Below are 26262 nucleotides of genomic sequence, written 5' to 3'. Positions count from 1 at the left end.
AATTATCACTTGTTAACTTAAACTAAAGACATATGATATTTAAAAGATGCTTAACTGTAAGTGTAACATTAACAGTGAACACTTTTAATTTCATTAATCATACAATAAAACATTTGACTCTCCAAAAATATTTTTGACTCCCAAAAATTCATTGGCTGAGTCAATGTGACTCTCAGATATTGGAGTCTAGGGGGAACCCTGCCTAACCCTATCCTAGGTATTTAATTTGTAACTACTGACACACTAGGCGGGTCTGGGGGATTAGTGAGCCACGCTCACTTTTGCACTTGTTTTAATTAATTTCGGCGAAATCGTGTGTGAAGCGATCGGAAGATCGCACAACTCACCGTTATTAACAGCAACCACGGTCAGATTACCGCTATTGATGCCTTGAAACGAACTTTAGATGACAGAGAATGGATACATATATCATAAATGCCATACTTTGACTCGTTAAAAGTCATATTTGTTTTTGTTGGACGATTCTATGTCAACACGTAATTCTTGCGATCACGTGCACGGGAGCCTTTACGGTGACTGGTCAGACTGGTTCCATGTAAAAAATAATACGTGTCAATAGCGATCAGCTGCTTCGCTTAGGGTTATTATTATTTTAAATATGTTTAGTAAAAGCTGCATCTAAATTAACAAGATATTGGAACATATTATTCCTGATAAAAAAATAGTTTCAGATACAACTTTTGCCGATCCTTGCATTAAAATCCTGTAAAGTTATATCATTGGGTGTGTCTTGACCAAATCACTGGTAGATTCCAAGAAAACGTGTGTACAGCTGATTGCTGTGTCGGGCTTAGTTTACGAGAAAATACACAAGGTAATCTTAATGCTTGGATATAAAACAATGCCTAGCTGAACAAAAAATACAATTTAAACGGTAAATCAACATGTCTGGTGATTTTTTATCTCAAATTTTGAATTTGTACTGACGAAGTTTCTCATCACCTGTTGGTTTGCCGGACTTCGTTGAAGGGGTGCGGTGTACAGATCAAATTTCTTTTTTATCCAAAATATTGAACCCGCTAGAGGGGGTGCATTATACATGGGTGCTCACCATACTCAAGAAAATACGGTAGTATATACAAGAATTTCATGAATTTTCTGGGACAATTTATTTTTTCCGACAAAATCCGACTTCTATTGAAAATCTGAAAATTTAGTTTTTGTGTGATTACAGCCAGAATAAAGGATTCTGGAAATGATTTAATAGAGGTAGTATTCTCAGAATTGTTTACAATGATAACAATTGTTTTAATGACTAAGTAACTCATATAAGTGAAACAAACTGTACTAAGGGTCATTTGTATCTGTGACTGATACAAACATCTCTCTGATAACATCAATAGCAAGTGTCATGGTCAGTATGACAAATTAGAAATATTCATTTGACCTCATCCAAGGAATGGAGGGGAAGTCATCATGAAATTCTCAAAATAAAATAAAATAGAAGTTGATCAATTTATCTTTCAAAACATTGAGAGATAAATTGGAAAGAAGTACTTGACAGTGTGACAATTGTGTTTCTTTGTGGGCTGAACTTTCTGTTAGCAGGTGACACAGTTCTAAAACTATGGCTGTCGTGACTGTATGTCAGGCAAAATGAAGAGAACTATTATGATAGCTATCCAGTGTGTCAGGTCAGCATTCCTCGATATGAGGAGGTCAAACACACTTTGATGACCTGATAGAGCTGCTATCACAACTGGATATCCAATCCATTCCGTCCTCTAGTTTTGATGTTCAAAGGTGACACAAAGTGTTGTACTATAGACTTGTTACCACCCTGACAGGCAACATGAAGTAAACTATCACCATTGTTGGCCACCAGTGTCTGGTCAGCTTGCTTTGATACTAGGAGGTCAAACACACTTTGATGTCCTTTGAAAGCTGCCATCATTATTGGTGTATATCCTTTTTGTCCTCTGGTATTGATATTAGAAGGTGACACAAGATGTTGTACTACAGCCCTGTTACCACCCTCACAGGCAAGATGAAGTAAACTATCACCATCGTTGTTCACCAGTGTCAGGTCAGCTTGCTTTGATACTAGGAGTTCAAACACACTTTGATGTCCTTTGAAAGCTGCTATCATTATTGGTGTATATCCTTTTTGTCCTCTGGTATTGATATTAGAAGGTGAAACAAGATGTTGTACTATAGCCCTGTTACCACCCTCACAGGCAGCATGAAGTAAACTATCACCATCGTTGTTCACCAGTGTCTGGTCAGCTTGCTTTGATACTAGGAGGTCAAACACACTTTGATGTCCTTTGAAAGCTGCCATCATTATTGGTGTATATCCATTCTGTCCCCCAGTATTGATATTAGAAGGTGACACAAGATATTGTACTATAGCCTTGTTACCACCCAGACAGGCAACATGAAGTAAACTAAAACCATCGTTGTCCACCAGTGTCAGGTCAGCTTGATTTGATTCTAGGAGGTCAAACACACTTTGATGTCCTTTGAAAGCTGCCATCATTATTGGTGTACATCCATTCTGTCCTCTAGTATTGATATTAGAGGGTGACACAAGATGTTGTACTATAGCCTTGTTACCACCCTCACAGGCAAGATGAAGTAAACTATCACCATTGTTGTTCACCAGTGTCAGGTCGGCTTGCTTTGACACTAGGAGGTCAAACACACTTTGATGTCCTTTGAAAGCTACCATCATTATTGGTGTATATCCTTTTTGTCCTCTGGTATTGATATTAGAAGGTGACACAAGATGTTGTACTAAAGCCCTGTTACCACCGCTACAGGCAAGATGAAATAAACTATCACCATATTTGTTCACCAGTGTCAGGTCAGCTTGCTTTGATACTAGGAGGTCAAACACATTTTTATGTCCTTTGAAAGCTGCTATCATTACTGGTGTATATAAATTCTGTAGTCTAGTATTGATATTAGAAGGTGACACAAGATGTTGTACTATAGCCTTGTTACCACCCACACAGGCAAGATGAAGTAAACTATAACCATTGTTGTTCACCAGTGTCAGGTCAGCTTGCTTTGATACTAGGAGGTCAAACACACTTTGATGTCCTTTGACAGCTGCTATCATTATTGGTGTACATCCATTTCGTTCTCTGGTGTTGATATTAGAGGGTGACACAAGATGTTGTACTATAGCCTTGTTACCACCCACACAGGCAAGATGAAGTAAACTAACACCATTGTTGTTCACCAGTGTCATGTCAGCTTGATTTGATACTAGGAGGTCAAACACACTTTGATGTCCTTTGAAAGCTGCCATCATTACTGGTGTACATCCATCCTGTCCTTTAGTATTGATATTAGAATGTGACACAAGATGTTGTACTATAGCCTTGTTACCACCCTCACAGGCAACATGAAGTAAACTATCACCATTGTTGTCCACCAGTGTCAGGTCAGCTTGCTTTGATACCAGGAGGTCAAACACACTTTGATGTCCAAAGACAGCTGCCATCATTATTGGTGTACATCCATTTTGTCCTCTAGTATTGATATTAGAAGGTGACACAAGATGTTGTACTATAGCCTTGTTACCACCCTCACAGGCAAGATCAAGTAAACTATCACCATATTTGTCCACCAGTGTCAGGTCAGCTTGCTTTGATACTAGGAGGTCAAACACACTTTGATGTCCTTTGACAGCTGCTATCATTATTGGTGTACATCCATCCTGTCCTCTAGTATTGATATTAGAAGGTGACACAAGATGTTGTACTATAGCCTTGTTACCACCCTGACAGGCAAGATGAAGTAAACTAACACCATTGTTGTTCACCAGTGTCAGGTCAGCTTGCTTTGATACTAGGAGGTCAAACACACTTTGATGTCCAAAGACAGCTGCTATCATTATTGGTGTACATCCATCCTGTCCTCTAGTATTGATATTAGAAGGTGACACAAGATGTTGTACTATAGCCTTGTTACCACCCTGACAGGCAAGATGAAGTAAACTAACACCACTGTTGTTCACCAGTGTCTGGTCAGCTTGCTTTGATACTAGGAGGTCAAACACACTTTGATGTCCAACGGCAGCTGCTATCATTATTGGTGTACATCCATTCTGTCCTCTAGTATTGATATAAGAAGGTGACACAAGATGTTGTACTATAGCCTTGTTACCACCCTGACAGGCCCCATGAAGTAAACTATCACCATTGTTGTCCACCAGTGTCAGGTCGGCTTGCTTTGACACTAGGAGGTCAAACACACTTTGATGTCCTTTGACAGCTGCTATCATTATTGGTGTACATCCATCCTGTCCTCTAGTATTGATATTAGAAGGTGACACAAGATATTGTACTATAGCCTCGTTACCACCCTCACAGGCAAGATGAAGTAAACTATCACCATCGTTGTCCACCAGTGTCAGGTCAGCATTCTTTGATACCAGGAGGTCAAACACACTTTTATGTCCTTGGAAAGCTGCTATCATTACTGGTGTATAGAAATTCTGTAGTCTAGTATTGATATTAGAAGGTGACACAAGATGTTGTACTATAGCCTTGTTACCACCCACACAGGCAAGATGAAGTAAACTAACACCATTGTTGTTCACCAGTGTCAGGTCAGCTTGATTTGATACTAGGAGGTCAAACACACTTTGATGTCCTTTGACAGCTGCTATCATTATTGGTGTACATCCATCCTGTCCTCTAGTATTGATATTAGAAGGTGACACAAGATGTTGTACTATAGCCTTGTTGCCACCCTCACAGGCAACATGAAGTAAACTAAAACCATTGTTGTTCACCAGTGTCAGGTCAGCTTGCTTTGATACTAGGAGGTCAAACACACTTTGATGTCCAACGGCAGCTGCTATCATTATTGGTGTACATCCATTCTGTCCTCCAGTATTGATATTAGAAGGTGACACAAGATGTTGTACTATAGCCCTGTTACCACCCTGACAGGCCCCATGAAGTAAACTATCACCATTGTTGTCCACCAGTGTCAGGTCAGCTTGCTTTGATACCAGGAGGTCAAACACACTTTGATGTCCTTTGAAAGCTGCTATCATTATTGGTGTACATCCATCCTGTCCTTTAGTATTGATATTAGAAGGTGACACAAGATGTTGTACTATAGCCTTGTTACCACCCTGACAGGCAAGATGAAGTAAACTAACACCATTGTTGTTCACCAGTGTCAGGTCAGCTTGCTTTGATACTAGGAGGTCAAACACACTTTGATGTCCTTTGAAAGCTGCTATCATTATTGGTGTACATCCATTCTGTCCTCTAGTATTGATATTAGAGGGTGACACAAGATGTTGTACTATAGCCTTGTTACCACCCAGACAGGCCAGGTGAATTAAGTCATCTTTATTCTTATTTTTTGTTTTCTTGTTAGACATTGATTGCAATAGCTGATAGCACTCATGAGATCCTGTGAGTGCTGCAATCATGAGTGGAGTCATCTCTTCACCATTAGTAGAGTTGATTACAACTTTCTTCATTTCATCATTAAAGAATTTGATGTTGTGTTCTGTCAACACCTTTAGTGTCTTCTTCTGCCCTGTCATGCATGCTAAGTGTATGATGTTTCTCTTGTCTGCATCAGTAGTAAACACATCAGCACCATTTTCTATAAGATAAACAAGTGTTTCAGAACTCCCATATATTGCAGCCTGCAAAAGCGCTCTGTTCATGAATAAATCAATGTCTGGATTTTCACTTCTGGATAAAAGCCACTTCAATACTATCAGGTTGTTGTTCATCACACAACCTCCCATGGCTTCACTGATCTCTGTTTGAGTAAATTCTCCTCCAGTTCTGTTTTCTATTTCTAGGACAAACCTTGAACTGTGTCCCAGAACAGCCCAAAACAAAAAGCATATCCCCTTATCTCTCTTGTGAAACCAACAGTCATCCATGGATCCATCAGGTTGTAGCTTTTCAAGCAACTGAAGAGCTACCTTTTCGTGTTGGAGGATGGGGTGTGTCACTGATTTTGAAAACCGCCCATGCTTTATTGATTCTGCAAGTCTGGTAGTCAGGATATCATAATACTGTTCTGAGACATATATTAGGTGGAGATGATCATCGATTTTGGTTTCTTCTACTGGTTGTGGTTGCACTCGCTCATATATGAAGTTGTCACTGCAGTGAGTCAGCACAAATGTTGGACTGATGTCATACAACGAACAAGCACAAGCATCATATATGGAAGAATGGGCAAATCCAATAGCATCACCACATGTAAAAAATGTTCCTCTAAGACACTTTGCTTCTTTGTACATTCCTAAACGTGATGCTGATGGCATCAACTTTAAAACAGTTCTGACCATGTTGTCCAGTTTCTGGTCCTTGCCGTCTGCTTCCAATTTGGCCAAATTTAACTTGCCATCACACAGTAGCATCAGAACCAGTATGGCGGAGCGATCACTATTTGACTCCAGCATGTTTTTGAGTTCCAGCCTAAGATAAAACAGTGGTTTCTTGAAAAAGTCCTTTGTATTTTTGTGAAAGAATGAAAATTCAAAACAAAGTTTACAAATGAGAGGAAATCCAAACATATTTGAATTTATATTCCACAGTTCAAAGTCAGGTATATCTTCACAGTCTTTATCAGAATATTCTGTATGTATTTTCCTGTGGTGCTCAAATATAGCCTTCTTCTCTGCATGAGTATATCTGTGTTTCTCTTGAGTTGTTAAATCCACCAGTGTTGGTCCCTTGAACAGGGAGAATCCTTCATACTGCAGCTTAGCAAGTCCATCATGGAAGTTGTATGTCTTGGATGTGAAGACAACACGAATATCCGTTGGGGACTGTTGGTTAAGGTCAGGAACTTCGGTTGTTTCATTTTCATGTTCAACTCCTTTTTTAGCTTGCTGTTTTTGTAGCCTTTTGCAGTGTTGATCAACATTATTAAGGAATGTTTTCAGCTGTGAAACATCTGTAGATAGTCCAACAGTACCAAATATATCATCAATGATAAGAAATACTCTAGGTGATGAACTCAAGAGGGTGTCCAAGTCAAACTGTTCAATTCTGTCCACAAATGCAAGTTTATACCCCCTTTGTCTATACTGTGAACCCAGCACAAGAGCTGCTGTAGTTTTGCCTTCTCCTGAAGCACCACAGATGGTGACATGGCCAAGATCCTTTAATTTTTGTTTTACAGTCCTGAAGCTCTCCGTTTCAACAAAGATTTCTTTAGCATTATGTATTTGACGGTCAAGGGTAGTAGCTACAAACAAAAGCAGTCATCATTACATGATTTATTTGTGAAATAATGTTAACGATTCGAATTTGAAACCTATTTCCAGTGTATTTGCTCTGTAAATGTCTTCTCTGAAATTGCCACACTGAGGAAGCTGAACGTGACATGTATGTTGTTTCTTATGATTACATCATATTTTGTTGACCTTTAGAACCAGTTTTTGTTCCTCAGTATTTATTTTGACTGTGAAGATTTTTTTTTATATCAATGCTGACAGAAACCTTTGCATGACCAGCACTTGTGGTTTCTTTAAACCTGTTGAAGTGTTGACATGGCTTATGTTACTTAGAATTGGTTCTCGGGCAATGGCTTTTGAAAATATAGTAACTGATTGCTATTTCCAGCTTATTTTACGAGACAAATACACATGAAATTTTAATCTGTGCATATGAAACATTGTCCGGCCTGCAGTTAAAAAATACTATTGAATTTGTAAATCATCATGTCTAGTGTTGTTTTATCGTAAATTTCATGTTTTCATTGACCAAATTTGCAAATGGCAAAACAAGCACACAAACTATGGCAATAACACGAGATGAGATGCACAGTAAAGCAGTGTGCAATGTAAAGGGAAGTAACTGTTTGGAACGCGGAATATTTAAGGATTTTTTCCTTTTTAAAATGGAAATAAAAACTAAACGTGTTGGGGACTTTATCATGGTACAACTTTTATACTAAGTTATCTTATAATAATTAGATCTACATCAAGTGCTTTTATGAGTTATCATGGTGTAATATTTATACACCATTTCATTTAATTATAGTTTAGCAAGTAATAATTATCATCAGGTAAAATGCATATATAAAATATCAGTAGTTTCAGTTATAGCTTTTTAGATGGTTGCTAGCCTAAGGTGTCAAGATCCCATCTCCCAGACAAACAATATGTCTACATAGTCTTATAGATTACCTGGAACTATTTTATTTAAGTATATCTGTCATCACCTACCAGGGTATATTAGAATAACATTACTTCAATTAAGACTCATTAAGGATTAGCCCCCATACAAGTTCGTCTATAGGGCATTAAGGATTAGCTCCCACACAAGCTCATCTATAGTGACACCCTAATCTCTTTCAAAGCATCCAGTAAATATGTCAACAAGATTAGTGCCAGTCCAACAGGATAAACAGGATTTAGTATTCCCCTCTGTCTAGCCATCCATTTAGCATAGGACACAACCAATCGTGTATCAACCAATCACATTCCTTTCTATTGTTCAAACTTTCATTAAATACGTACTGTAGCCAAGTTCTAGCAGAGAAGGGGTTTGACTCTCTTACAAAGCAGACCTCTCTCCCACAGCCCAGAGTGTGTACCGACTCTCTGTGGCACCCTCAGTTATTTCTAAGTATATTGTAAATTGTTAATTGTTCTTGTAAATAAAATTGTGATTAGTCTCCTGTGACTCTGGCTCTTTGCTGACTAATTCCCCAAGAAAACCAGCACGTCATTTGGAAGGTATTGTTCACCTAGAACAGTTCCATGATAATTTGGCGGAGAATCATCGTTTTCGGAACCACGGAGTCCAGGAACTAACTACAACCAACTACAAGAACCCATTGGAGGACATGTCCAACCGTGATCATCTGATGGAATAACAAGCAAGCTGAATCTACCTCTGACCTCAACACTGGATTAAAGACAACCAACTCCTCCAAAGACACCAGCAAAGGAAGAAAAAGTCTTCAAATATTGTAAGTACTACATTGTTGATTACTTGTCTTCCTTTAATTTAGTACGGTACATACTAATAGGTGTCATGGCAAATATTGAGTCTGGTATGGAAAGTAACTTCGAAAGTGAAATTCCAACAGTGTCTTTAGTTACGCCCCTTGCCAAAAGTGTAATTCAGGCAAAATTTGGCACAAAAACAACAAATTGTTTAGTAGATACAGGGGCATCCATTTCTTGTATTTCGTCTGCTTTTCTGAGCACAGCTTTTGAAAACCTTACTCTTGGAAACTCACCCTTTCCACAGGTTAAAGGTGTTGGCGGCGAATTGCATAAAGCGTTAGGTTCAGTTGTGTTAGATTTTGTCATTGAGGATCAGGAATTTTCTCAAAGATTCTATGTTCTGCCTACACTACCAGAAGCAGTGATACTAGGCGAGAACTTCCTTGATGACAATGATGCAGTCTTAGATTATAGCTGTCATTCCTTGATACTTAACAACAGCACCTCAGATAGGCAATATATCAATTTCATAGCCAATTCAATGCAAGAGATTAGTGGATTAGCAAAAACAATAGATCAGATTTACATCCCCCCTCAGAGTGAAATTCATTTCAAGGTCAGACTGTCAGAGACCAAAGAGGATTCCCTCATCCTCATTGAACCCATTGCTTCCCTCACTGCTCATTCTGAAGTAGCAGGTGGTAGAACTCTTTCCAAAGTGAAATGCAAAACTGCTACATTTAGGCTTATGAATCCCTCCCAAGAAGAAAAAGTTCTTGACAAGGGTACAGTTGTAGGCAAATTTAGTTACATTGACCAAGACTCTGTTTATGCAATCGACTCTGACCAACCATTCATCAGTACCGTTAACACTGACAATGAGAAGAGAGACAATGACACCAGGGATTATGTTAAAATTGCACAAGAATTAGGATTTGATTTGACCAATACACAACTGACTCCAGACCAACGACACAGACTACTTAGATTTTTGGGACAAAATAGAAACATGTTTTCAACGGGTCTTGTAGATTTAGGAAAGACTGACATGCACCAACATATCATTGACACTGGCGACCACCCACCCGTTAAGTGTAGACCATATCGCCAATCTCCTCATCTCCAAAAAGTCACTGAAGAACTTATAGATGATTTTCTGAAGTATGATTTAATCGAGGAGTCTACTTCTATGTATTCAGCTCCCATTATCCTAGTCAAGAAACGCGATGGCTCATATAGATTTGTTTGTGACTACAGAAAGTTGAATTCTGTCACTTTACCGATGTCATGGCCTCTTCCTGTTTTTGATGATGTTGTTGATAACATCGCCAATGCACAAGCTAAGATCTTCTCAACTTTAGACCTTGCTAATGGCTTCTTCCAAGTGCCATTACATGAAGATTCAAAGCATAAAACTGCTTTCGTCACCCATCAAGGCCTTTATCAATTCAAATGTTTGCCCCAAGGTTTGACAAATTCTCCACTTTGTTTTCAACAGCTCATGAGCAAAGTGCTAAGAAAATTGCTTTTTAAGGTTGCGCTGATCTTCATTGATGATTTGATAATTTACAGCAAAAACTTTGAAGAGCATGTCCAACATTTGGAGCAAGTATTTTACTATCTGAAACAGGCAAAATTGACACTAAAGCCATCCAAATGCAATTTTGCAACGGACAAAGTTTCTTTTCTGGGTCATGTTTTATCATGTGGAGGTGTTCAAGTTGATGACAAAAAGATTGAAGCAATTAGAACCTTTCCAGTGCCCAAATCACAAAAGCAGATCCGCTCCTTCTTAGGTCTCACGAACTTCTACAGGAAGTATGTGAAAAATTACGCTCACATAGCGCTTCCACTGAATGCCTTGCTAAAGAAGCATTCGGAGGCAGAAGTAGGAAAGAAACCAAAGTTCCAATGGTCACTTGAGTGTGATCAGGCATTCAACATGTGCACCCTCAAACATGCTATGAGTAATACACCTGTTCTGGCTTATCCAAATTTTGACAAAGAATTTCTTCTCGCAACTGATGCCAGTGATATGAGCATAGGTTTTGTTTTGAGTCAAAAAGATGAGAAAAATAATGAACATCCAATAGCTTTTGGTGGTAGAGCTCTACATGGCAGCGAAAAGAACTGGAGCATTACAGAAAAGGAAGGCTTAGCTCTAGTTGAAGTCATTAGATCCTTCCCTTACAAAAAAAAAGGCCAGAAAAGATGCATCCGAGACCGCCTTAATCATTCCCCGCAAGGCACATTTTTACCTTCTCCGCAGGGTCTTAAGGAAGTCTCTAGATATTCCCGGCAAATGTCTCCACACCATCTCGGCAAACTACTCCAACTTGCAGCTTGCTGAGAAGTATCCAAGACTTCCTCACAGTACCTACTGAAGTAGTCTCCGATACTTCCTCAGAATTAACCTTATATGGCTAATTAAATATGCTTTCAACCATCTCGGCAAACCCACTTAGGAAGTCCCTGATTATTCTCCACAAACGTGTGTGACATAATCAAAGATGTTTCTAATGCATCCCCACAACACTTGCAAGGAAGTCTCCGAAGCGTCTTCTCAAACCTATCAGGGGTAATTAAATATGCTTTGAACCATCCCGGGAAACCTTCTAAGGAAGTCCCCGAATAGTCTCCACAAACTATTATTAGGTAATCAAAGATGTTTCTGAAGCATCCCAGCAAAACTTGCAAGGAAGTCTCCGAAGCATCTTCGCAAACCTATCAGGGGTAATTAAATATGCTTTGAACCATCCCGGGAAACCTTCTTAGGAAGTCCCCGAATAGTCTCCACAAACTATTATTAGGTAATCAAAGATGTTTCTGAAGCATCCCAGCAAAACTTGCAAGGAAGTCTCCGAAGCATCTTCGCTAACCTATCAGGGGTAATTAAATATGCTTTGAACCATCCCGGGAAACCTTCTGAGCAAGTCCCTGGTAAGTCCCCACAAACTTGTGTTATGCAATCAAAGATGCTTCTGAAGCATCAAAGATGCTTCTGAAGCATCCCCGCAACACTTGCAAGGAAGTCTCTGAAGTGTCTTCACAAACCTGTCATGGGTAATTTAACATGCTTTAAACCATCCCGGCAAAGTAATAAGGAAGTCTCCATAACAAAGATGTTTCAGAGACATTTTACCTTTCCATCATTTTCAGTAATACAAAAGATGTGCTTACATCATAATCTAGTCTTTCAACAGCATCCCAGAAGTGTCTGTGAAACATCCTTGCCAAACCTGTACTGTCAAAAATGAGATAACGAAGTTGTATAGTATTCTCTTTATTTGGAGTAATAACAGCAATAACAAGTAGCCAGAGGTGGACATCATCAACAGAAGATATCATTATATGGTAGCCATCATATGAAAGTGGAAGTCATCATATGAAAGTGGAAGTCATCCTCGTCCTGGCAGGGGTCGTCATGGAAGCTGTCCTTCAAGAGGCTGAAATGGGATCAAATGTTATTGTATATCAGTGACATAATGAGTGAGTGAGTATGGTTTTACGCCGCTTTTGCGCAATGTTCCAGCAATATCACGGCGGGGGACACCAGAAATGGGCTTCACACAATGTACCCATGTCGTGAATTGAACCCGTGTCTTTGGCGTGACGAACCATCTTTAACCACTAGGCTACCGGACAGCCCCAATCAGTGCCATAAACTAATTACTTTATGTCAGACGTCAAGGAGTGAGTGAGTGAGTATGGTTTTACGCAGCTTTTAGCAATATTCCAGCAATATCACAGCGGGGGACACCAGATATGAGCTTCACACATTGTACCCATGTCGGGAATCGAACCCGGGTCTTTGGCATGACGAGCGAACGCTTTAACCACTAGGCTACCTGACCGCCCCCAGACGTCAAGGAGACTCATTAAAAACTATTACAAAAATTACTTTTGGGGGGCTACAAAATTACGGATGTTATGGTCAAAGAAACAAACCATGGCTCATTCACTTGAAGGCATTCCTAAGCGTGCAGATCTTCTTGCTCACCACAAAGTTCCAGTTGTTTTTTCTTTGCCAGTTTCAGAACTGATGAAAAAAATAACATGTTACACTGGATGATAAATCAAAGCTTCATAATTCATGATACAGTAAAAATAAATTGCAAACAAGATAAGCGCATTAAAATTGCACTCAGGTGAAATGGTTCCAGTCCAAATGTATGATGACTTGAAAGTTACAAAACTTACCACTTGTACCAAAACTAGATTTTAAATGATGTCAATTAGTTAACATCTTGTGATTAGATATTCACTTAATATTGATATGTCCATGTAAGTTGACCAAAGCATTACACATTCAAATGTCATTGTGTTCTAGAAAATTGTAAAAAAAATGGTTTTGACATTCACAAGTACTCATATTGGCTAAAAGGTTAAACACAGGAAAGATATTTAGATTGTAAAACCTATTGATTCCTTACTATGATTCTGATATTAAATTATAAAAATTAAACCTTTACCTTACAAGTCTGTGTGTGCACTTTGTAAGTACCAGTTAGTTTCATAACTTATTTAGTTACAGTTCCATTAACCTGAAATGAAATTTACCTGACACTTAACAAAGATACTGACCTTCGAGTACCACATCGGTGTCGGTAGCATCGTAAAAACACCAAGTTGCTGGCCACCAGGCAGCAACTGGCTTCTTTTCCTTGATCCCTTCTCGTGAAACAGGCACATCAGCAGGAGTTCACGTCTTCCTATGAAGTATCGTTCCTTTTTTGTCTTCAAAAATCACCACAAGGAAAGGGGCTGAAAAATCAAGTTGCATTCATTAATAACCTAAAACTAAAAGGCGGGTATTGCTGGTCACAAAACAAAGTTGACACAGGCAACTTTGCCAAAATTTCAACAACCTGGTGCCAGTCCAAAACGTAATTCAGGATCTATACCGCGATGGCGATGGAGCATGTCGACGGGGAAAACGATAAGTCCACAACATTTACTGGGAACATATATCTATTTCAAACAAACGTTACAAAACATGAGTTTCCCTTACTTACGAGTTCTTAAAAAAATATCAACCAACATCCTCGTTATAAAACAGCAGGTTACAAAATGGCGGCGATTTCCGTACTAATTACCATACAACAATGGACATTTGTTTGTTCAAAAAAACTAAGTTTTAATTTCAAATACAACTTAAGATAAATAGAGTTTAACATAATACAAATATATAATTTGTTATCTATTAATTCAATAATTTTATAAACTTATAACTACAGTCTGCAATCATATTTCACATTTCAGTGACCAGATACATAATTTGTTTTGAAGAAATAATTTTTTATCTCAGTCCCACATCGGTGCTCTCCGTACATTTTACGGAGAACCACGATGTGATCGAAACATGAAATCTGAAAGGCCTGCGCAATATTACAAAATTAAATCTGCGCCTATTATTTTTCATAAATAGTCCCAAATTAGATCAGTTTGGGGTTCCAAATTAGAACATAAATTTACGATTTATAAATTGAGCTTGAAAAAAGATTTCTCTTTCAGCGAATGCTAAAACTAAGTTCAATATCTAAGTGAGAATTGGTTTGAATCAGGGGTCGTTTTGGTGGATTTATTTAGCATAATTGTTATGGAGACAATATAGAGAGCTATATTTTAAAAATATATTTATGTAACACAAACAGATCTAAAGTGTACCTACCGTTTGTTCAGGAACATATACGTTGTCATCCTTGCTGAACTCAGAGTCGGCGTAGATTCTATCTCGATGAAGGTTTGGTGACTTTCTTTTTCAGTTTTTGCTTCTCTTTCAAATTATTATTTTTTATCGATAGATTAAAATATTATTCACTAGATCTATTTCCCGCAATGTTATTGAAAATAGAATTCTCCGACACACACTTTGACAATGGGTCCACATCGAACAAGTCAAAGAGCAAAATAAAAACGTGTCAATCAAATCTTTAGATTATATTTTACAAAGTAATAAATGAAATCAACAAAATTATTCATCTGTCTAAAAGTTGTCAAACTTAGATATAAGTTATCATTTCCATCTTTTCGTGCGATCGCGTGTGATGCGAGTCAAATGGCATCGCGGCTTTTAATAGTTTTATCGCCTCGATTTCTCCACAATGTTTAATGCCAAATATATGCAAGAAAAATCTTTGTCTCAGCTCGTAACCGATACATCCACGAAGTTTCATATTTTTAATATAGATCGCGATTTCCTGCTTAAAACGTTCAGAACAACACGATTTAACAAAAACCTTTCGTCAAAGTCTGATATACACGAGTACCGTTGCTGTAATTGGTTGTATAAGGTCACGTGCTCAATTTGACCAATCACGAATCTTATAGCAGATTTCGGCAAGAAAGCGTCACCAGAAACCAATAAAATAGCATGTTATAGTAATGTAAATACTCAAGGCGAGTTGACTATCGTGTAGATGACAAAATAAACGTTGAAGATAATGGTGTGTCACATGGTACGTGTTATTTATGCGAAGCTTCGAAAACGGAGATATTTCTTCATGCTACAGAGTGGACAGCCACTGTCATCGGGAAAATGATGACAGATATTATTAATAATTCTTTTGAAAATAATTTTCCGATTAGAGTCTAGATCTACGTATACAATAAATATGAAAAACAACAACAACAATAAATAGGTAGATCCACGGACGTATATATACGTCTTTGGTAGATCTAAGTTCTGAAAATCGTCAAATTTTTGTTTCCTCTGTCCTTATTCTGGACGTTATGAATGTGTTAGCTTGGATTATTTTTATTTACAACACACTTAATTTAGTTGTAAATGCATCATTTAAATAATGTGATAAACATAACTTTCATTTGGGGGGGGGGGGGGGGGGGGGGGTTGTTGAAGAGGGACCACACCCAATGGACACAGAACAGCTACAATTAAAATATACCAGTTGTGAACAGAAGCTCATAAATCCTGAGACTATTATAACTGGTATTGCAGTACTTACTAAGGTACAAAGACAATGAGTAACTTGAGTGATGTGTTTGAATTTTCTGATTGATCATTCATTCTAAGTATAATCTAACTTGAATAAACACTATGACAGTCACTTGACTTGTATTTGAATTATGATTATAACCATTAAAACAGCCAATCATGTATTTCCTGGCACCCCTAAAAATGTAATGGCACACTTAATTTGGCATAATTGTGCCCATTGGCAAACTTGAAATAAATTTAATTTCGATCCCTGTTATGTATATCTTGAGCCACAAATCAGCCACTATGTCTACAAGTAATATTACTATATGTTGCCTTTTCTTATATACCTTTTTCTGAGGAGACTGTTATGTGGCACACGGACACTTTACTTTCTGATTGGAATTTATGAATATATTGTACATTTCTTTCTTTTTTCTGATTATTGCATACTGATAATTCCTGCATTTGTTTTAACTGTATTTAATAGAAATATACCTCGAAGCATTAATTGTGTTGGGTATTTAATTATTAATGTCCTTGCTGACATATATAGGATTTCTAATTCATTGCATGTGAATGTTTTAGATAAAGAGCTTTAGTATTATCCTTAAAGAAAATTCAAAATGTATTGATCTGTATCAATTGAAAGGAAGTCTTTGAAAGATATACACTTACAATATAGTTTTGGCTAGTGAGGATGCATTCACATCATTGCAAACTGGTTATCAAGTTGCCTTGTGAGGAAGTCTCTGAATAGTCTTTGCAAAGTTCTTTCGAAGATTTCCACAAGCAAAGAAGACTCCACAGTATCTTTTCAATTTTGTTTATTTGTAAAGAAGTCTCCGAAAAGTCCCCACAAATGTTTTTGTGGAGTCTTCGTTAGTGAGAATGCACTCAATACATCCTTGCAAACAGTCAGCTATTTTATTGCCTTATGAGGAAGTCTCCGAATAGTCCTCACAAAGTCTTTGTGGGGTCTTCGCTTGCGAGGATGCACTGATACATCTTTGCAAACCTTCAGCTACTTTATGGCCCTTCTGAGGAAGTCTCTGAATAGTCTTTGCAAAGTTGTTTTGTAGGTCTTCGCTAGAGAAGACGTATCGGAGACATCTTAAGAGATCTCCTAAGACATCCCCTGCTAGTGGAGATGCACTAGAAACGTCATAGGTAGGTTAATGCCTTTGTGGGGAAGTACTTGATTATTCCCCAGAATAGTCTTCGATGGGTCTCTGCAAAGTCTCGGCTAGCCGAGACCATAAAAATTGGCTAAAATCCCACAAAAGATGCATCGGGACGGTCTCGGGGCGGTCTCGGGGCGGTCTCGGGTACATCTTTTCTGGTTTTTTTTTTTGTAAGGGTTTCGTCCATACCTTGCAAATTCCAAATTCACAGTCTACACTGATCATATAGCATTGAAATGGCTGAAATCCATCAAGGATGCCACAGGTAGGTTAGGGCGATGGTCCTTGGAACTTTCTACCTACACTTTTGACATTGTTCACCGCAGCGGCAAAGCCAATGGAAATGCCGATGCTCTCTCACGTAGGGAATATGAGGAAAATATTAACTGTAATGATCAGACAGAAGAAGATGCTGAGAAAACAGTCTTCTCAGTAACTTCAACTCAGCAAAGCAAATCAACTAGCAGTACCACAATCTTGCCAAACACCCATTCATCCACACAAGTCACACAGACAACTCAGACTGAGGATATTTGCACACCTATTGTCAATCACTTAGAATCAGACACACAGACAACACATTGGTCAGTCACCTTTGAATATGAAGAGGATTATCAGTCAGTACCAGTTAATGTTGTCGCAGCATTACATGCTACAAATCCTGATGTTACCCAAGACGCATTGGTTGAAGTAAGTATAAAAGAACATCCAAATTTACGTCACCTACAAAGGATTTGTCCAGATTTCATCCAAATCTTTGACTACAAAGAGGATGATGTCCTTCCACAAAATGAAAAGAATCGTCAAAAGATTCTTATCGAAGCCAATACTTTTGAAATTGATGAAGGCATCCTATACAGATTCGTTCCACAAAGACAGAAAGGCCATGCAGACAAGTTCATTCAACAGCTGGCAGTCCCAAGAACCCTCAGAAATCAAGTCCTGCAATCCTATCATGACTCAGAGTTTGGCGGTTGCCACCATGGGAAAGAAAGGATGCACAACACCATGAGACCTAAGTACTACTGGCCCAAAATGTACAGTGATATTGCTACTTATGTCCAGACATGTGAGGTATGTCAACAGACCAAGAGGCACTACCATGGCAAGAAGGCACCACTTCGTCCACTACCTGTAGAAGAGGTCTTCACCCGATGGCACGTTGACATTCTCGGTCCCCTGCCAACAACACCAGATAAGTACAAGTACATTTTGGTCATCACAGATGCATCATCTAGATGGTGTGAAGCTTTTCCACTTTGGGCCCAAGAAGCCAAAGAAGTAGCAGATGTTCTCGTCAGAGAAATATTTTGTCGGTATGGCGCACCAAGGACCTTAATTTCAGACAGAGGTCAGAACTTCATGTCCAAACTTATCAAAGCAATTTGTGAACTTTTGGCAATTAAATTTACCCATACCAGCCCATACCATCCTCAAACTAACAGCTGCGTAGAAAGGCTCAACTCTTATATCAATCAATCACTAAGAGCCTACTGTAACAAGTCTCAAAATGATTGGCCCCGTTTTATTCCTGGCATCATGATGGCCTATCGGATGGCCCCAAATTCATCAACACAAAAATCCCCATATGTCATGCTTTTTGGCCGAGAAATGAGAGCTCCACAAGATGTAGCATTAATTCCAAAAGAAAATTTAGGCCACAATAACAAAAGTTATCTTTCCAATTTGCTTGAGGAGCTTGAAATCACTAGAACAATCGCAGCTGAAAACACTGCTCGGGCTAAGGAGGTGTATTCAGAACAATATAATAGAAAAGCTAAAGAACCAGAATTCGCCCCAGGTCAAAGAGTTTGGCTTTACTGTCAAAAAGTTGAAAAAGGCCTTTCCAACAAATTAACCAAAAAGTGGTATGGTAGCTATTATATCGTCCAAACAGGTCCAAATTATACCTACAAACTACGCCGAAGTTCTGACGACAAAATACACAAACCACTGGTCCATGCCAACCGTCTGAAGCCATATTTTGATCCTGCTGATCGTCCACAGTATACTCCAGAACCATACCTCAATGACACCAGTAACATAGATTCAGGAGTCATGGATGACAATGAGGAACCAGTCAGTGATTCACAGCCTGACAGCAACAATTCCCCATCAACAAGTTCAACTTACCAGGCTACTGATCAGTCACCTCCACAACAGAAAGGTAAGAAGGTCAATTCCAAAACAAAGGCAGGTACTTCCAGCAACAAGAGTCCGAAGCAAAAGAACCCAACAAAGAAGAAAAACCCTGCTTCAAGTACAACAGAAAAACCTACCAGTCCCACGGCAACAATGAAGGAAAATCATGCCACACCAGGTCCTAGTGCTCCAACCAAGGTAAATGAAAAGGTAAACAAAGGGAAAAGAGGAGTGAATAGTAAGCATCACCAGCCCAAATCCAGAAAACAACCCGACGACAGCCAGGTACAACCTCCAAGTCCAACATCAGGTAATCAAACCAAGGATATCCCTCAGGTCTTCAATCCAGAGGACATCCACTCAATTGTTAGTTCCAAGAGAGCAAATGGCAAAATCTACTACAGAGTAAAATGGAAGGATCCAGAAAGAAGAAACACATGGGAGTATGGCAGCAGCATTCCAGACTCCATTCGGAGAGAATTTCACCTCAAAAGAAGTATGTCAGGAAAACGTCGAAAACGTCCACTGAAGAATCATAAGTTTTTCGACCAAAAGGAAACAGCGCAAGACAATAAATCAGTCAATGTTCTGTCAGGTAATTCAATGTCAGGGAATGTCCAGCAAGTCAACACCAAACCATGCATAGAATTAGATGTCAAACCATATCTGTATTTTCCAAAACACCTACGAAAAATAGATCATAAAATAGAAAGAGTTCTGGGCATTGAAATTATTCAAGGAGACTGCTATGTCAAGGTCTTATATAAAGGATTTCCTGATACTGACTTCACATGCTATTTTGAAAGTGTTCCTCCCCACCTCATACAGCGCTACCTTGATGATAGCTGGGAGGATCTCCGTAATTGGTCCTGTCTAGAAGATAATCCTCGATATGATCCAGAGGAAGCACCAATTTATAAATCCAAAAGGGTTATTTTTCCACATGAAGACTTTGGAAACATCAACACCTTTTACTACCGTATTTCACTCACAGACATTAGTCCCCATGGACCATACCAGGATCAACTCGCCGTACATACCGAACAATGCCAATTGAACATATTCTTGATCAAAATACAAAATCTCCTGAATAAACGGTGCAAATCACGAAACAGCTATTAGCTGTATCTTGTTATGTTTACTTGTGTCCAGTCTTTTCACTATGGGTTGCCAGTTGAGAACAAATGGCATCAGCCTGATCATCTGAGTTATTTGTATCACAGCAAATTTTGAGCATTGACCTGATCAACCAATCTCAAAAGCGAAGTGAAATGACACAAACCAAACCATACTGCGAATCGAAACCCAAACCGCACCGAAGTGAAGCAAACTTTACTGCGAATCGAAACCCAAACCGCACCGAAGCGAAGCAAACCGTACTGCGAATCGAAACCCACACCGCACCGAAGCGAAGCAAACCATACTGCGAATCGAACCCAAACCGTACCGAAGCGAAGCAAACCATACTGCGAATCGAAACCCAAACCGCACCGAAGTGAAGCAAACCTTACTGCGAATCGAAACCCAAACCGCACCGAAGCGAAGCAAACCGTACTGCGAATCGAAACCCAAACCGCACCGAAGCGAAGCAAACCGTACTGCGAATCGAAACCCAAACCGCACCGAAGCGAAGCAAACCATACTGCGAATCGAAACCCAAACCGCACCGAAGCAAAGCAAACCTTACTGCGAATCGAAACCCAAACCGCACTGAAGCGAAGCAAACCATACTGCGAAGCGAAACCCAAACCGCACCGAAGCGAACAAACCATACTGCGAATCGAAACCCAAACCGCCCCGAAGCGAAGCAAACCGTACTGCGAATCGAAACCCAAACCACACCGAAGCGAAGCAAACCGTACTGCGAATCAAAACCCAAACCGCACCGAAGCGAAGCAAACCATACTGCGAATCGAACCCAAACCGTACCGAAGCGAGGCAAACCATACTGCGAATCGAACCCAAACCATACCGAAGCGAAGCAAACCGTACCGAAGCAAAATAAACCAAACCCTATCACATTGAACCGAACGAAAATCAAAGCGAAACAAACCAAATAGTTACGAAAACTAACAAAGAATTCTAAAAAGGATATACACCTTTCTAAAACCTTTTGTATACCGTATTAGTGTAATAAATCGATGCACTTGTTATATGCACATGCACATATATGTATATATAATTCGTCTAATGATTGTATCCAAAAATAGAAGGATATTACTATTTTTCTCATTATATACTTTTGTAATTTGCCGCCAATACATTCTTCCTGGCCATGACACCGTTTAGTAATAATTATGTACTGATCTTTTACATCATAATTATCATATTTGTTTTATTTTCTAGTTATTACAGACAAACTGAGGAAGTATTTATATATGACATATTATTTGAACATGCTAACTCTCTTTTCTTTGTTTCCATGTAAAACCTCCATGGACACAGCTTACTATCTTACAACCCCAATCCAGGATGTGGAACTCAAGGCCTCCTACATCACCCATAAAACCACCAGTACAGAGTGCCAAGACAAACCAGCTCCACATCCAGATTCCCTGATGACAGCATTTTTATATTATGTTTTCCTTATATCAAAGAGACTCCATAATAATTATTATTCACTACTACCAGTTTAACTTTATACATTGTCCATCTAAGCCTTCATTATTTTTATTTTTACACGTTTGGGGTCCAAACTTTTTCAGACGGAGGGGAAGTTATCATGGTACAACTTTTATACTAAGTTATCTTATAATAATTAGATCTACATCAAGTGCTTTTATCATGGTGTAATATTTATACACCATTTCATTTAATTATAGTTTAGCAAGTAATAATTATCATCAGGTAAAATGCATACATAAAATATCAGTAGTTTCAGTTATAGCTTTTTAGATGGTTGCTAGCCTAAGGTGTCAAGATCCCATCTCCCAGACAAACGATATGTCTACATAGTCTTATAGATTACCTGGAACTATTTTATTTAAGTATATCTGTCATCACCTACCAGGGTATATTAGAATAACATTACTTCAATTAAGACTCATTAAGGATTAGCCCCCATACAAGTTCGTCTATAGGGCATTAAGGATTAGCTCCCACACAAGCTCATCTATATAGTGACACCCTAATCTCTTTCAAAGCATCCAGTAAATATGTCAACAAGATTAGTGCCAGTCCAACAGGATAAACAGGATTTAGTATTCCCCTCTGTCTAGCCATCCATTTAGCATAGGACACAACCAATCGTGTATCAACCAATCACATTCCTTTCTATTGTTCAAACTTTCATTAAATACATACTGTAGCCAAGTTCTAGCAGAGAAGGGGTTTGACTCTCTTACAAAGCAGACCTCTCTCCCACAGCCCAGAGTGTGTACCGACTCTCTGTGGCACCCTCAGTTATTTCTAAGTATATTGTAAATTGTTAATTGTTCTTGTAAATAAAATTGTGATTAGTCTCCTGTGACTCTGGCTCTTTGCTGACTAATTCCCCAAGAAAACCAGCACGTCATTTGGAAGGTATTGTTCACCTAGAACAGTTCCATGATAACTTCGTGAATATGCAGCAGTGCCTGAGAAACAAGACTATTTTCTTTTGAGCCTTACCTTCACCAACTGTTCCTGCAGCAGTCGGTCCAGTGAATATGTTCTGCGTCTTGACGAGAGTGACGGCTCTTGGGGCATCACCTATAAACCAGATTTCAATGACAATAGCTTTACACTGATTAATATTTAACAAATTATCTACAAATAATAACAAGGCAATAACCTGTGTAGCACACCTTCTACAGGAGACATTATGTGTGTAAAAAATGTTGCCTTAACATACCAAGTGTTAAATTTTCATGTTTTGTATGGTGTTCAAATCACAACTTAATTCAATACCCCAGCGGGGATTCCTGGTTAGAATTGGTCCCAGCAACCTATGCTGGTCAAAATGGATTAAATGGTCAAGCTCGGGACTTGGTTGACAGCTTGTCATTGTGCCTCAACAACATGGATTGTTAATCATGTATTATGGATGTATAGCTTGTTGCTGCTAATTTATGATGATGATGATGATGATGATGTTAACTTGTAGTAACATTATTTTACTGAATGCTTTATATTTCTTTTAACACAACATCACAAAGTCCGAGAAAATCTATTGTCCAATTTTTAAGTCCTTCATAGTGGCGTGCATTTTGGAATAAAATGGATGAAATGTTGTCTCCTGTCAAATAAATACAAACACTACATGATTACTTTTGTGGCTAGGCTTTGGTTGTAGTTTGATTCATAACTCAATTATTAATGGAACAGAGCAAGGCAGTCTGTCTTAGAAGTATTGCCCCTATATTGTTGGATTCAGGTTTTTGATTGAACTGGGGGCACGGGTGGCCCAGTCGTCTAAGGTGCCGCGATTCGCAGTGCAGAGTTGTGTCCCTTGGCCTCGCCAGAAACCTATGATTGTGAGTTTCGAATCCCGGTTCGCCCCGATTATGTTTCTAGGTTTGTCAGCACTATACCCGTGCTCGTGGGTTTCACCGAAGTGGTAAACGTCTGAGACCTGCATCACTTCGGGCTTTCCTCCCATATTAAGCTGACACGCCGTGATATGACTGGAATACTGTTAAAAGCGGCGTTAAACCCAAATCACTCACTCACTCTTGATTGAACTAGGTCAAGAAACTAGGTTACTTGTACTTTGTCAGATGAATCGGTAAATGTACCTGAGTCTGCATTCAGCGGAATACCTTCTGAGGTGATGAGCTCCATCTCAGCTTTAGTTCTTTACCCAGCTATGTCATGCAGGGATGAAGTTGACACTTTCAGGTCCATCTGAACAAACAAGCAAGTTTCCATGTAACATAAAAATGCAATGGCATCACTTGTAAAGAAGATATGTATTTCTTATGAATCCTCTACATCTTCCTGTGTGTGCTGGATTTCAACATCTACTTTTTAGCTGCTCTAGCACATGGTTAAGTAATCACATTAATTCTTTAAAGTCGTTTATTATTACTATTTACTACAACTAGAAATCGTTTATTTGGCTGTTTATGGGGCTTGTATTATGTGAGTATTATGTTGGTGTTTGGTGTTTGTTGTGAGTCTCTCTGGTGTTGTCTGCTTCTCCATCTACGTGTGAGAAGTGTGGCGCTTCATGGTGTCTGTAGACCCTCATGCTTCTTGTTGGAAGTGCAAAGATATTCACCGCACAGAGGAGAAATGTTGCGAGCTTTGCACTTCCTTCTCTAAGAAGAACTTTACCACCTCCTCAGTCTTTGGTCCCTTCATGAGCCGATGGAGTCACCTCCACTCAGACATGAACAGACAGGATTTGTTGACACCCCCTCAACAGTACCTATCTTCAATACTTTGTTTTCGCGTGACCATCTTGCACAACCAAAGTCATCTGTCATGCAAATGACAATCTTCTCTGTGCCAAAATGGATGATAAGTTGCGACTGCCGTCCATTATGCTGCCAACCAATATGACACAAGGATTTCTGTTTTCTCAACTACCATCCATCAACAAAGACTTTTACAGTCTCATCAGATCAACTTGACTAGGATGAGTGTTCCTATGACAAAGTTCAAGGACTTGGAATCAGTCATTCGCCTTATACTGGAGATGGGCGCCTATACTACTTGGCCAAAGTGGGGTCTATCATGTCCTACACCAATGCATAACCCCCAAGAGTCATACATGGGTCTCTCAGCAAATACGCCAGTTAGTATGACATTGGACCAAGTTGCCTTTGCCTACTCCACCTTGGAGGCAAATTCTCTACCTTTATTACATCATCGCCATAAATCCTGTATTTTGACTGCAATCAAACCAAAATTAAACTTTCAGATTTTCAACTGAAGTCCTCTTCACTGTCAGGTATACATAACTAGTTGTACCTGTAATAGCACTTTGGACTAACTCTTCTATGGGCAAAGGTGGGGAAAACCTCGCTTCTTTCCTGTGTGTGCACAGAGTAAACATCTCTGTTGCAGCAGCTCCAACTCTAGCTAATCTGGTATGGGGGATATGAATTTAGGCAACTGGTTGTTGAAGTGGGTTGTGAATAGGTCAAGGCCTGGGGTTCGGTAATGGTGGATGTCGCTGTCCAAATCTGGGGCTGATGAGATGGAGGACATACCATGGGTCCCACTCTCTGAGTAGCTGAAACAAGAAGGTTGCAACTTGTCCCTATGGCATTGGAAGGAAGTAAAAGCCAGATCCAGATTTGTGCCCTCATCTGTAAAGACCTTCTTAGGTGTCAGGCTAAGAAAGTTTGAAGTGGGACTGGAGACCACAAACTCAGAGAGCCTGTCCTTAGAGAAGCTAAGACCCAGTTGATCCACAATCCAGGAAAACATGTCCGAAAGATCGGCGATATCATAATCACAGGGAGAGGAGACTGATGACGGTGGATCCCTGAGTGCAGTGGGTCTGAGACAGAATCCAGACCAAAAGGAGTGCTAGTCGGTGAGGACGTTGGTAGTGTAGGAGTCCTTGCTGAGGGGAAGCCACGTTGATCCAGCAACCAAGACATTGCGTGGACCAGTGTCTGAAAGTTTGAGTCAGGTAAAGAGGAAGAGTCTGTGCGATGATTCAAAGACGTAGGGAGAATCCATGTGATCATTAGTTGGAGAGCGCTGAGGTCGTCGAGGTTGAACAGGTGAATGGACAGTCCTTCAGGTAGAATGGATTTTAGATCCTTGACGACGGTGTTCCCTAGGAGAGCGAGGATGAACCGGAGAAGAATGACGACCCGAGGTCTCATGGTGGCTTACCGCTCTGTTGTCCTGACATTCATATTTAGAAGAGGAAGATAATCCCTTTGGTTATGGTGGTCAGTCGAATCCCTGCAGTCAAAAGAGGGTGAACAAGTCTGGGAGCTACGTCGCACATCATCTCTCAGACGTTGAGACGATGAGAGGTCTGTTGATCCTGAGAGAAGCATTGATCCGAGGAAGAATGACAATCTTATGACAATCTGTGTGTCGACCATGAAAAGCTGCAGGTCCAGTTCTTGATCAGACAAGGTATTGATGTATCGATGTGTTGATCTGTTGATGTATCAATATGTTGATGAATC

The 26262-nt window shown here is 39.4% G+C and overlaps 1 long non-coding RNA gene and 1 pseudogene across 1 annotated transcript; both read right to left on the bottom strand.

Moving 5' to 3' along the window:
* Positions 1-23944, bottom strand: LOC139444981 (ankyrin repeat domain-containing protein 17-like; annotated as a pseudogene).
* On the bottom strand, positions 12188-12949 carry LOC139444984 (uncharacterized). Its single transcript, XR_011651854.1, has 2 exons — positions 12869-12949; positions 12188-12366 (listed from the first exon to the last, which is right to left on the bottom strand). It is a non-coding gene; the product is annotated as an uncharacterized lncRNA (long non-coding RNA).
* Positions 23945-26262: the final 2318 nt, after the last annotated feature.

This window comes from Haliotis cracherodii, unplaced genomic scaffold (genome assembly GCF_022045235.1).
Source record: "Haliotis cracherodii isolate W230 unplaced genomic scaffold, xgHalCrac1.p SCAF_6, whole genome shotgun sequence".
Classification (NCBI taxonomy): Eukaryota; Metazoa; Mollusca; class Gastropoda; order Lepetellida; family Haliotidae; genus Haliotis; species Haliotis cracherodii.
Note: the sequence above shows the minus strand (reverse complement) of the source record. Positions and strands in the feature narration are given on the sequence as shown.